Here is a 13,922-nt window from a genome sequence, read left to right on the forward strand (position 1 = left end):
TTTAGTACCATTTAGTACTTTTCGTACCCTTATAGTTCGAATTTCCAAAAACCTTTCATTGTTACTCTTCATCAGTGACCCTCATTCCAAATGTTTGTATTCCAGCTCTATCCGTTCACCCAAATCCAAATTGTACTAAATTTTGTACCATTTAGTACATTTCGTGCACTTATAGTTCGAATTTCCAAAAACCTTTCTTTGTTACTCTCCACAATTGACCCTAATTTCAAATTTCAGGATTCCAGCTCTATCCGTTCACACAAATCCAAATTGTACTAAATTTAGTACTTTTCGTACACATAAGTACGAATTTCCAAAATCACCCTCATGTCTCAATCCTACACTTAATTCCAAATTTCAGGATTCCAGCTCTATCCGTTCACCCAAAATCCAAATTGTACTAAATTTAGTACCATTTAGTAATTGTCGTACACAAAAGTACTATTTTCCAAAACCACCCTCATTTGTCAATCCAACACTTTAAAAGTAATCTTAATTCCAAATTTCAAGATTCCAGCTCTATCCGTTCACCCAAAACCAAATTGTACTAAATTTAGTACCATTTAGTAATTTTCGTACACATAAGTACGAATTTCCAAAATCACCCTCATGTCTAACTCCTACACTTCAACAGTGATCTTAATTCCAAATTTCAGAATTCCAGCTCTATCCGTTCACCCAAATATAATTTGTACTAAATTTAGTATCATTTAGTACTTTTCGTACACATTAGTACGATTTTCCAAAACCATTTAATTACATCAACTCCACTTCCCAACCTTGATTTCCATACCAAATTCCATGATTCTAGCTATATCCGTTCAAAATACACAATTGGTACTAAATTTTGTAAGTTTTAGTACTTTTCGTACACTTAGAGGTCGAATTTCCAAAAACCCTTTGGTACATCTTTCTAGATTTCCATCAGTTACACTCGTTCCAAATTCCAGAATTCTAGTTCTTACCGTTTGCCTAATACAAAGGGTACCATATTTAGTACCTTTTAGTACGTTTCGTACACTTCTGGGTCGAATTTCCAAAAACCCAGCCTTATCTCACCCCTACACACCAACAGCAACATACACCCAAAATTTCAACTTTCTAGCTTCAGCGGTTTCGTCTGGGCGGTGATGAATCAGTCAGTCAGTCAGTCAGTGAATACCTCACCTCACTGCTCTTTTATATATATAGATAGAAGATTGTCCAACTTTGTCTGAAATTCTCCCACAGGGAATATCTTCAGCAAAGGGTCCTGAATCAACACATAATTACCAAGATACGATTTTTTGCGTTTTTTTAAGTTATATCACTATTTTGAAGGTGTCCTCCTTGCAGAAAAAATATTTTTTTTTACATTTTTTGTTTGGTGAAGGACACAAAAGAGCATCTGATTTGAACTAAAAAGTCATTTTGTTTAAGAAATATACACCGTCTGTTGTAAAAATATACAGATGTGCTGTGGTCAACATTTTTGTTAATTATAGCCGTAATACGTTCTAACTAGGGATCATGATTGCGTGATTTAGTTGGTCCTTTTAAAAAAATAATATTTATACAGATCTCTTCGCGAATCAATATTTTAAACATATCAATGTTTATAAAAATCTTTTGGTGGATCATATTTTAGTTCATTATAATCCTTTTTCTTTTGTTTTAACCGCGTTCATTGGGTTGGGACGAAAAAAATGGGTAAAATGAGAATGGGGGTAGGAAAAGAAAATTTGTTCGTTAAATCCGGCGCTCATTATAAACGTGTTCATCTGCAAAATTCTTGTTAGAACTTACTTTTAAACTTACTTTAAAGCGGGCCTGTAAATCCTAACAAGTTGGAAAAAATTCTACTCGTGGGGTAACCAGTTTTTTTGTTATAATCGTGGTCGTTTTTAGAAGTTTAATGTGTGTACAAATATTAAGAAAAATTCGTTGGAAACACAAAACTTTGTTCGCTATAAACGTAGTTCCTTATAACCGATGTTCGCTATATCCGAATTTTACTGTGTAATTCTTTGTTTTATCTTACTTTTGCATATAAAGCATCAAAAATATATAAAAAGCCCATAAGTCCATCGCTATTAATTTTTGCCTCAAAAACAGGCCAAATTACCTATAGTGCAGTGTTGCATAAGTCTGCGGATCCAAAAACGGGATCACATAATGTTTACTAAAACATTGGAGATATTCACGTTGCAAAAATACTTTGTCATTCTCTTTCGCAAAACTGTTTTGTAAACAGTTGACTTTTTGCGAGGAAGCTATGACAGCGTTAGTGTCAAAAATATGTACATATTTGTAATTGTCTTGATATTAGCGACATTTCGAAACATGCTTATCTTCATCCATGTCTAAATGCTCTAACACTAAGTAGAAAATGTTGTTCACATTTTCCACTTCGTTGTCTAGTTTTGACTTTTATCATGGTTTACGCTCTGCCTTTGGGGCCTTTGACAAAACAAAATCTTTTCCACATTTAAAACAACAGAGAACACAATTTTTGCCAGTGTGAAGCAAAGCAAATGCTGCATACAATCTGACTGATAATGCTCAGGCATGATTTTGTTGCCCACAGTCGTATGTGAGTGTTTTGATGCGAAAAATGAACCAACATTATAGAAAATCTGATTGGCAATATAATGTTATCCTATCCACTCTAACCAGATACAAAATGATGAACAGGATTTGTTTGCTAAATACCATCAAACAGAGCATATCTTGAGGCTATTAAGCGTATTAGATTTAAATACAAGAGTTACTTCACATTTTCTGAAATTTTATAAATCCAGAATTTCAAAGATGATTTGAATATTTTATAAACAACTAATTTGTGTAGCTGCAGGACGATTTGCGGAATTTTGAAATCTTAAATATCATAAAATAACAAGCAGTACAAAATTTAATATAGCCAATGAAAATATGTATTCCCTAGAATCTGTTAATTTTATTCGTTTTCAAAACTGCTATTTCTGTTTCTGCTGCTGCTTGTGGTTTTGTTTTACGTGTTTGCAGTTATTTGGAAGGCGTTGCTGTTTCTGTTGAGTAAAAACTAATTGGTTTTCAGCTATTTTTTTATGTTTGCTTTAGGCAATACATTTGCAGTTTAGTTCGTTTCACTTTTATTTTATAGCACACTTTTGGGGTATGAGAACGTGGAGTTTGTTCAATGTAGATGTCTGATAATGCCGTAAGCTTGCTTGCTGTATCAAATTCTCTTAGTTTATTGCAATACATGTATACATACATCTGTACATTTGTATGTATGTATGTTCAAATTTGTAGAGAGGTGTTGATTTTAATAAAACTTTGTGGTTTTTGCATGTGGTGATATTGTTGATTTTCATCTATTTTTTCTCTTGTGCAGCTACAAGAATTGACGCATAATTTAATTAACTGACGTTAAAATGCAATATGAAATCCATTTTTCATAAATGAGATTTGTAACTTAAAAATTTCGTGCGAAACAGTCATGTGCATTTAGGCTAATGAAACCGCAAAAATATAAATACTCGTATGTACACGCAAAAAAAAATCGGCCTCTCTAACATATGTCCCAAACATATTTTGCAGCAAACATATATATGTTTGCAACAGTCCCAAACATAATATATGTTTGGGTCTGCAAACAAATATATGTTTGGGTGGAAACAAATATATGTTTGGGTGCAAACATATATATGTTTGGGTGGAAACAAATATATGTTTGGGTGCAAACATATATATATGTTTGGGTGCAAACATATATATGTTTGGATGCAAACATATATATGTTTGGGTGCAAAGATATTTATGTTTGGGTGCAAACAATTTTATGTTTGGGTGGAAACAATTTTATGTTTGGGTGCAAACATTTTATATGTTTGGGTGCAAAAAAATACAAACCCAAAAGGCACAAAGAAAAACAAACACATGCACCAGTGAGCGCTTACTAAGAGCAAGGGAGCGTAAAATTCAATGTAAAACACTTTAAAATGTGTGCTCACTTGCTCTCAGTAAGAACTCACTGGCTATGTCCATAGTATACACACAAATGTTGAGGTTGTTTATTGGAAGGCAAAAGAACAACAAACACATAGGTACATACAAAATTCCAAAGAAATACATAACACAATTTAATAAAAGAAAAACTGATTGAAATAATTTGTAAATAGTCACACTTTTAAAAAGAAAAAAATATATAGAAACGTAGTTGAACGCTTCTCCTTTGTTGTGAAATAAAACAAATTGTCCTCATAGTTGAAATCATCAGCGGGGAATCGGCATCTAGAATCAAATGATTATGTAATGTAATAAATAAATATGGATATGCCATATTTCAAATATACATAAGTATGTATGTAATTACCAATATTATATGCGATTTCTTCCTTGTCCAATAATATAATTCCATTCAACTTTCCTATTCAATTATAAAATGTATTGGGCATTTAATTTACTAAAAAGCACAATTTCTTTAAGAAAACACAAAACACTGATTTATTCACTCACTTTACCGTCTTGACTCTACAAAGGCATCTAAAACACTGAAGAAAGAAATAAAATATAATTCATATAATTTCTTCTTTTCTTCTTCTCCTCCTAAGTTGGTTAACAACAACAAAACAAGAAACACACGAGTTTGTCGCATACACGCCACCAAAGCCCCCTTCTTCGCTTCTACGTCATCTATTATACAATACACACAACTCTTCATTATAAAACAGCAACCCACAGCCGCGAGAGCACTGTTATTACTCTCGTTGACAAACATCCTCTCTCCACCCATGAAAAAAATGTTCTAACATAAAAAATATGTTGGTACCCAAACATATCAAATTGAGATATGTTACAAAATGTTGCAAACATATATTTGTTTGGACCCAAACATATTATGTTTGGATCCAAACATTAATTTGTTTGCAACCGGTCCCACATAAATTTTTCTGCGTGTATGTACCTATGTTGCTATAGTATGCCTTTAGGCTGGGCTCCAGCTGTTGAAAGTGTTAAATAATTAAAATTAATGTATGTACTTAATGAAAAAATAAAAATGGAAAAGTAGGGAGCAATATTGAAGGACAACAACTTGTCTATAAAGTGCGAAGTAAAAGTCAATGAGATTTTAATTAATTTAATTAATCGAGCTATATGATCTAAGGAGATTCTATTGAAAAAGTTATACTCGTATCTATCGAAGTCCTACACATCAGCCGATATTAATTATTCGCTTTTTTATTAGATATAACTTTTTCAATAGAATCTCCTTAGGTCATACAGCACAATTAATTAAAATCTCACAAATAATGGCATAGAAACTTTAAAGCGTCCATAACTATTGTTTTTGCCTAATATTCTTGGTATGTTATGTTGGTATTTAAAGTTTTAATTCAAAATTTTGCGTTTCAATTCCTACCGATTTTTGTCGGTAAAGAAGAAAGTAATTACATATTCCACCACAGATGATATTTAATAAATGAATCAATTAAATTATTGCATTAGGTTAGTAGGTCACATCTTATAACTATCGTAAGCATTTCAACTATTTTTCAAACACTCTGCATTTTTTGTCATTTTTTATACCCTCACCATACTATGGGGGTATATTAAGTTTGTCATTCCGTTTGTAATTACTCGAGATAATAATTTTAGACCCTACAAACTATATATATTCTTGATCAGCGTGCTTTGGTACTTAGTATTTTTTCGGGTCTACAAAATTTTCCCTTAGAAATTTGTCGGTATATGTCCACTTTTTGACATACCCGCATAAAACGGTAAATCCCGATTTTCGGCATTTCGCAGGGTTTAGCCTCGTTATCACACCAAAGTAGCTGAAATTTGGTATTTAGTCCTTTTTAGGGCTACAAATCTTGCCCCCAGAAATTTGTCAGCACAGGTCCACGTTTTGATATAGCTCCATAGAACGGTACCTCCCGATTTTCGATAATTTTAAGGGTTTAGCCTCAGTATTTCAACGAAATGGCCGAAATTTGGCATTTAGTCTCTTTTGGGGCTACAAAACTTCGCGATATTCGGTATTTTGAAGGTTTTAGCCTCATTATCACACCGAAATGGCTGAAATTTGGTATTTAGTCTTGTGTGGGACTACAAAACTTTCTACCAGAAATTTGTCAGTATCGGCCCATGTTTTGTTATAGCCCCCATAGATATCGATACCTCCCGATGTTCGGTATTTGGAAGGTTTTAGCCTTCAAAAATGGACGAATAGGCTGAAATTTAGCATTTAATCTTCGTTGGGGGTACAAAGCTTTCCACCTCAAATTTGTCGGTATAGGTCCACGTCTACATATAGCCTTCACAGAACGGTACCTACCGATTTTCGGTATTGTGAAGGTCGTGTCCCTAATATCCCACCGAAATGGCTGAAATTTGGGTGCAAAACTTTCAACCTGAAATTTGTCGGTATATGTCCACGCCTTCATATAGCCCCCATAGAACAGTACCACCCGATTTTCGGTATTTTGAAGGCTGTGGCCTCAAATCCCCACCGAAATGGTTGACATTTTGTGTGCTAAACTTTCAACCTGAAATTTGTCGGTATAGGTCCACGCCTTCATATAGATCTCATAGAACGGTACCTCCCAATTTTCGGTATTTTGAAGGTTGTGGCCTCAAAATCCCACCGAAATGGGTTTAATTTGGTATTTAGTCTTCGTTGGGAGTACGAAATTTGTAGGTATAGGCCTATGTCTTCATATAGTCGCCATAGAAGTGTACCTCCCGATTTTCGTTATTTTGACGGTTGTGGCCTCAATTCCCCACCGAAATGGCTGATATTTGGTGTTAAGTCATTGACAGGGGTATGAAGCATTTCACCTAAAATTTGTCGGTATAGGTCCAGGCTTTAATATAGCCTCCTGAGAACGGTACCTCCCGATTCTTGGTATTTTGAAGGTTGTGGCCTATACATATATCCCACCAAAATGGCTGAAATTTGGTAGAAGATTAATGCTGGGGGTTTACAACTTTCCACCTGAAAATTGTCGGTATAGGTCGACGACCTCTGATAGCCCCCATAGAACGGTACCTATCGGTTTTCGGTATTTTGAAAGTTGTGGACTCACACAGCCCCCATAGAACCGTACCTATCGGTTTTCGGTATTTTGAAAGTTGTGGCCTCAATATACCACCGATATGATTAAAATTTGGTATTTAGACTTCTATGCGGGTATAAAATATTGCAGAAGAGAATTTTCAGTAAAAGTCCATGTCTTCAGATAACCCCGACAGAAGCGTACTTACCGATTTTTGGTATTTTGAAGGTTGTGCCATTAATATCCCATCGAAACGGTGGAAATTTAATATTTAGTCTTCGTTGGTGGTATAAGACTTTCCACCTGAATTTTTCCGTTATTGTTCCACAGTTTGGAAGTTTTAGCCACATTATTCAACCGGAATGACTAAAATTTGGTATTTAGTCTTCGGTGGAGTTACAGTTTCCTCCAGAAATTTATCGGTGCAGGGCAACGTTTTATAAAAATTGAAAATATTAGTCCATGCTTTGGAAAGAACAACAATGACGACCCATATGGGCTGTATGTACTACTCCTGCAACAAAAGGAAGAGTTTAGTACTTTCATCAAATTAAATTAAACTAATTGTTCCTATTCACTTCAATACAGTTCGTGGTGCAGGGTATAAAAAGTTCGGCCCAGCCGAACATAACGCCTTTCTTACTTGTTTTTTTTTTATCATACATGTAACATATATGTATATTGGGTACATATGTAACATTTATGGCACCCTTAAGAATTACACAATTTTCTAGTACTAGTATTTGGATATTTTTCATACAGGAAAACAAGACACTCGACACAAACTAAACGAGAAGAAATCTTGAAGAAACTTTCGTGTACGAAATCACATGACTCTGTATTTGTTGTAGTCGATGTGTTTTGCCATCTGTATCTTTTGCATATGTTTGTGTATGGGGAAATCGTATATTTAAGTATCTGTATCATGTGTCTTGTAGTACTCGTACCAGATAACACTTACGATTAGACTAACAACAACAACAACTTCAAGAACAACAAGTACGGCCAGGACACATTCCCAACTTGAACGTTCACATAGTTGCTAGTTTCCTTTTTTTGCAATGGTTTCTATCTTACGTAACGATGATTCCTTTTTACCAAGAGAACTTGTTACCTAACTATCTTTCATATGTATATTTTATATTTTGGAAGAAAGTAGTGATGTAGATATCTTGATAGAATTAATCGAATATTATGCACTTGGGGGAAGATTGTTTTGTCAAATGAGTTATGATCGTAATAACAAAAATGTTGGGTCCCAGTTCATTTTTATACTAAGATTTTTTCATACCACATTTTAATCTAATCATATTTTAGTCTTATTTTGCTTGCTTAATCCGATACTTATTATTGTTCTATACAAAATTGGCCATATAATCTTTCTTACTCACCATGGCTCAGTAAATTTGTTAAGATAGCGTTGTAGCATGACGTCATTGTCAAGGATCTATTTCTAAATTCACTTTAACTCTTGCGTAAATCCATATATCCATATTATACAATGCTATCTGGAAACCCGATTTCTAAAGCCGTAACATACAACACTATTCTCTACGGAATAATGTAGACAATGTGTAGTATTTCTATAATCTATGTATGCTTTGAGAGAGGAGAAACATTTTGCATAAGCTCTTGACGTTTATATGTCTTTATTTTATGAGCTTCTCAACAATGTATATTTTTAGTTATCGTTTTGCTTTAGATTATTATGATTGCAATGAGAATTAGAAATGCTCCAACAGTTGACTAAATATACGAGGATGTTATAATGTCAAATAGCGGCAATAAAAATACAATTAAAATACGAAATACATTATTTTGAGTATGATTACAGCAACTATCGTGCATATATTCGATGTCAATTCAGTTCCATATAGATGCTAATAGCATTAATAGACTTTTATTACCACCCTCGTTTCTATGCACTTTATATTGTCTTCAGATTGTAGCTGAAAACGCAATTTGCATTAAGAAGGTTACTAATTTCTTCATTCGTTGTGGATAAATGAAACTTCATAAGAAATGGAAAAGGAGATTGTATGGTCTTAAGATATTATGGAGGATGATGGTGAAATTCATACAGTGCTGAATAAAATCATTGGCACACCAACAACTTTTGTTCAAAAAAAATTATATTTAAAATTAGATAAAAACTTAAATATAATGTGATTTGATTAAAAAACCTCACGCACAAAGTGAGGCAGGCGTTCTTTATCAATTCACCTTATATTTTAGATGTGATCTAATCATAAACAAAAACTCATCAATATGTAATACGGGGATACGAGGCACATTTGTTGCGCAAAAATTGAATTGAGGTAAATGCACGATTTCCAAAATTAAACCTATAGTTGATGGCATTGACAAAGTTCTTACGAAAAGAAAATCATAGTCATAATTCGTTCTCTAACTTCCTTCAAAAATAAATTTGTTGTAAATGACTTCTTCTGGTATTTTTTAATATCATTACTATTAATTTATTGTCAAGATACCGAAAATCGGGATTTAACTTTATATGGCGGCTATACCTAAACGTAGACCTATATTGAACATTTTTTGCAAGCAGCTGTTTTGTTCACTCAGAGCTTAAAATGCAAATCACAGCCAAATCAGCTGGAAAATTTGGATAAAATCGTAAAAATACCGTCAAACCCCTTGGCGCACAATGTCAAATTTTCTCCAAATTTTTTTAAAATATTAAAACAAAAACAATGGGATTACGCCAGACTATTAAAACACACACATTTTTATAAACTGTACTGCTTTACGAGTAATTTAACATTTATAATTAAAACGCTTGTATTTTGATTGGTGTATTAAAAATTTTGTTCGGAACTGTAGGTTAAACTACTGATTAACCACAGGGGCCGTAAGGCTATTTCGATATTTATTGGATGAAATGTGATGAAAGAATGAAATTTATTTAAAAGAAATTATATTGTTTTCAATATTTATTTAGATCTTTCCTTATCTGAAGCGAGTATTTTCGAACTAAAAACCTATTATCTTCATAACCGTATACCACACATAGTTAGACAACAAATGTATTGCAAAGACCAACATTGTAATAGAGTTGTACAATCTAGTTCATTTGAAAGATCTAGTTCAATATATCAGCTCTTTTAACTGAACTAGTTCAGTAATCTAGTTCATAGTTCACTATCCAGTTGAATCATTCGGATCAGAATCGTTCATGGGCTCTTAACGGTTCGCTGGATAAAAACACATACATGCACCAAATAGGAACAAACATTAGAATAGCATAACTAAAATACAAAAAATTACATATATGTATATATTTTTATTCCATTCATAAAGAATGATTAACTTTGCAGTTAAAAAAAAGCGTCCTTCGAAAAAATTGTAATTATGTTGTGTATGTGTGTAGAAATTACCACTGCGAAAAAAACTTTGTGTGTGTATGTTTCTTTTTATTTTTTTCCTTTTTCTATCCAAAACAAGGCACATTGAATATGTAATGGATTCGACACTTCACATTGACCAACAACATAAACAGAACTCATTACATTACGAAGGCATCACTTATCACAGAGGACGGCGTCACTTTATTCATATGTGAATGGCATGCTGAACTAAATTTTGCATCGTTCGTTGTTCGTTCTTCGTGGATCTTTCGGTCGGCGCTCAGTGAGCTTTTGAACTATAATGAACTATATCGACTGATCCATACGCTCTTTTCAATGAATCGTTCAATTGAACTAGTTCGTTCATGAACTATACAACTCTACATTGTAACCAATTTCATATTAATTATTCGTTTATACTATATACTATACTATAGGTTTTTTGTGTAAATCTCTTGTGATTGCTCCTCAAAACAATATTCCGTCAAAATATACAAAGTTTTTTTGCGATTTATAACAAATGCGGACTAAAATAAGAATTATCTACTACTTGGGGGTGACAATAAAAGAATTGCAAAAATTACCTAATCTATGCTTTCTTGGAGAATTACCAAAGTAGTATTCCTTAATAAGTTGTTTATCCACTTTGGACATTCATTTGAGAGTGTTAATGAGCTCAGTTAACCCGAAATTTAGGCTCGGCATGTTCTGGATCCCTTTTACTCAGTGGGAATGTCTTCCCAATCATTATTATGTCCGTGAACCCGATTTCGCATACTTTTTTGCTTGGTGTGGAATGTACTACCCAAAAATTCGGTATTCCAGCTTTTCCAGAACGGGTTTAATTTCCATATTTGTTGGGTTTTATTGGATTTGGCGCACTTTTTGAGATTTATTATGATAGCAGAGGGTAATATCTATCCATTTAGTAAAAATGAAGTCATTCCAATACTATTGAAAGAGTAAGTAGAGCCCTGTTGCAGGTCATTTAAAAATACTGCACTGAGGGTCTATTTTCCCTATACTTTCCAGAAGTATTTTGATGTTTTCAAAGCCAAAATCGGACTGTTTTGCATTGGTCCATTATTCGACAATACATATTGAGTCATTGTTTATTGTTAATATGGTCTCAAGCGTCTTTTACCGTATGAAGACATTCCATGACGGCTTTTTTTATCACTGAACTTTATCACATTCAATACTGTTAGTCCATTATTAGCCGCAAAAGTCATAAAAATGCATAATAACTACAAAAGTGTGCAAAAATGATTAGTTTTATAGTACTGCTTTTCCCTTTGCAATACATTTATTGTCACCTAAAAGGAGTAGGTAATTATTTTTTTAGTCCATATTTGTTATAAATTGCAAATAAATTTTGTATATTTTGACGGAATATTGTTTAGAGGACCAATAGCAAGAAATTTGCACAAAAGGTCATATACTTTTTACATAATTTGATGCCATTAACGAACAATTATTATGATTTTTTTTTTACAATTTTGGTAGGTATTTACAATACATTTGTTGTCTAACTGTGTTAGTATAATTGAGAATGAGTTTTTCGATATTACCCAGTTGTTCGGGTAACTAGGGAATAACTAGCAATTTTGCTGGCTACTGGTAAACACCCCTAGTTACCACCCAATCTACTCGCAATGTTATAGACTGGTGAATTTAACATGGGGATGTCATAGGAAGGGGTGTATTGTCCCCTCACTGCATTACCAGTAACCACCCAATTCGATAGTCATGTGAAAGGCAATTGTCCCCTCACCGCATTACCAGTAACCACCCAATTCGATAGTCGTGTGAAAGGCAATTGTCTCCTCAGTGCAGTACGAGTAACCAGTCAATCGGTAGTCAGAAATGATAGCCAAAACTACTAGTAACTTGAAGTCAGATAATGGGTTAATGCATATATGCATTAGTCACACTTTATTTTAATACATGGAGTGCAAATATTTTACAAAGGACAATATAATCTTGTATACATATAGATCTTGATCCTTGATGCTGGAACTAGTGTATGACTACTTGATACAGCGACTTATGTTTATATGGTCCTTGTAATGTTTTTCTCGTGGGTCCTTTAGATCATTCAAAAGTTTCTGAAATGAAATGTATAGAAGTTTAATGAAATTACGCGATAGTGAATTGTGTCAAGATATGTATCAATACTTACCACATTTGTATATATTGTAAATATTCTTCTTAAATTATTCATCCTTCTTTTGATTTAGCTGGTAACACGTTCTTTTTTGCATCTTAATTTTTTTTCACAACAAACGCATCAATAAGTTTTTTAATTATGAATAAACAAACAAAATGACAGAATATTTTTTCTATTTTGTTAAAAAAAAGAAATAATGTTGAAAAGAGATTACAAGAGAGAAACATTGTCTACTACACTATCCATCGGTAGTCTATAAAATGGCAATATATTACACGCCGCATTACCTGTAACTAGTGAATTAACATGATAGTTCCTTGCCTCCTTTCCAGTGACAAAAGCGGGCTATAGGCTATTTTGTGTGCCATTTTTGGGTGTAAAGTAACTAGGATCAATGAGTAACTAGTTACATGCCTATGTCAAAGTAGACAATTGCTATTTATTGAACAACTGGGTTATTTGATTCTCTCTTGTTGTGTGATGTCTATATTTGGCATCGCCTCTGATTTTTTACGCTTCATTCATTTATCGTTTATTAGGTAGATGAATGAAATCGTTTAGCGCTTGTTTGGTCATTTGTTCTGTTGTGTGTTTGCTTTTTTCATTCTTATCTGACCGCACATTACGTAGTTGTTGTTTTTGTTTAACAAGCAAGCTAATTATATTGTTATGAATTCTTATATGTGTATGATTGCTATATACGGATTGGCCTCGGTGGCGCAGTTGGTAGCGCATAAGCTTTACACACTTAGGGTCGTGAGTTCGAATCTCACCCGGGGTGCTAAGTCTGCAATAGAATTTATCCGAATTTTGCTGAAATTTAAAATATTTACAGTGTTTTATTTTTAAAACACATTTTCGACTTTTGTAATATTTATGTATTAATATTGTCGTTCAGAGTATTAACCTGTACTTTTTCAATTTTGGGAAATAACTGTACAGTTCAATTTTGGGAAATAACTGTACAGTTCTCAGCAAAAATTGGAAGACATTAAGAATCTAAAATTATTCGTTTTGAATTGCCTCATATCTAAATCACATGGTGTCGAAATATGTATATTGTGCGCATCTACAGATTATTTCATTAAAAATCAGACGCAAATTGCAATCGATGGTGTTTGTCTATGATTTGATAAAGGGTTTTGTAGATTGTCCACAGCAAGCAAAATTTTGAAATTATGGTCAGTGTTGGGGTGTAGGGTTGAGATTTGTTTTGGTATTTTGGAAATATGTACGTTAGGGTTTTGTCTTTATTACAACCTCACATCTATGCATCATATTTTGTATATTTGATATTAGTTAAAATCTTAATTATAGGGCGATTCGATAAAAAGCCTTCCGCACAAAATTATGTTAATTTAT

At 33.3% G+C, this 13,922-nt stretch overlaps 1 protein-coding gene and 1 non-coding gene across 2 annotated transcripts in view; one reads left to right on the forward strand and one right to left on the reverse strand.

Annotated features, from left to right (window-relative positions):
• LOC141393508 (uncharacterized) overlaps positions 1-13,922 on the reverse strand; it is a 91,425-nt gene that overhangs the window by 44,947 nt on the left and 32,556 nt on the right. The gene's annotated exons all lie outside the window — the stretch shown is intronic.
• Positions 13,269-13,341, forward strand: TRNAV-UAC (transfer RNA valine (anticodon UAC)). Its single transcript has one exon. It is a non-coding gene; the product is annotated as a tRNA-Val (tRNA).

This window comes from Musca autumnalis, unplaced genomic scaffold (genome assembly GCF_047663935.1).
Source record: "Musca autumnalis isolate F117 unplaced genomic scaffold, ASM4766393v1 scaffold_2, whole genome shotgun sequence".
Lineage (NCBI taxonomy): Eukaryota > Metazoa > Arthropoda > Insecta > Diptera > Muscidae > Musca > Musca autumnalis.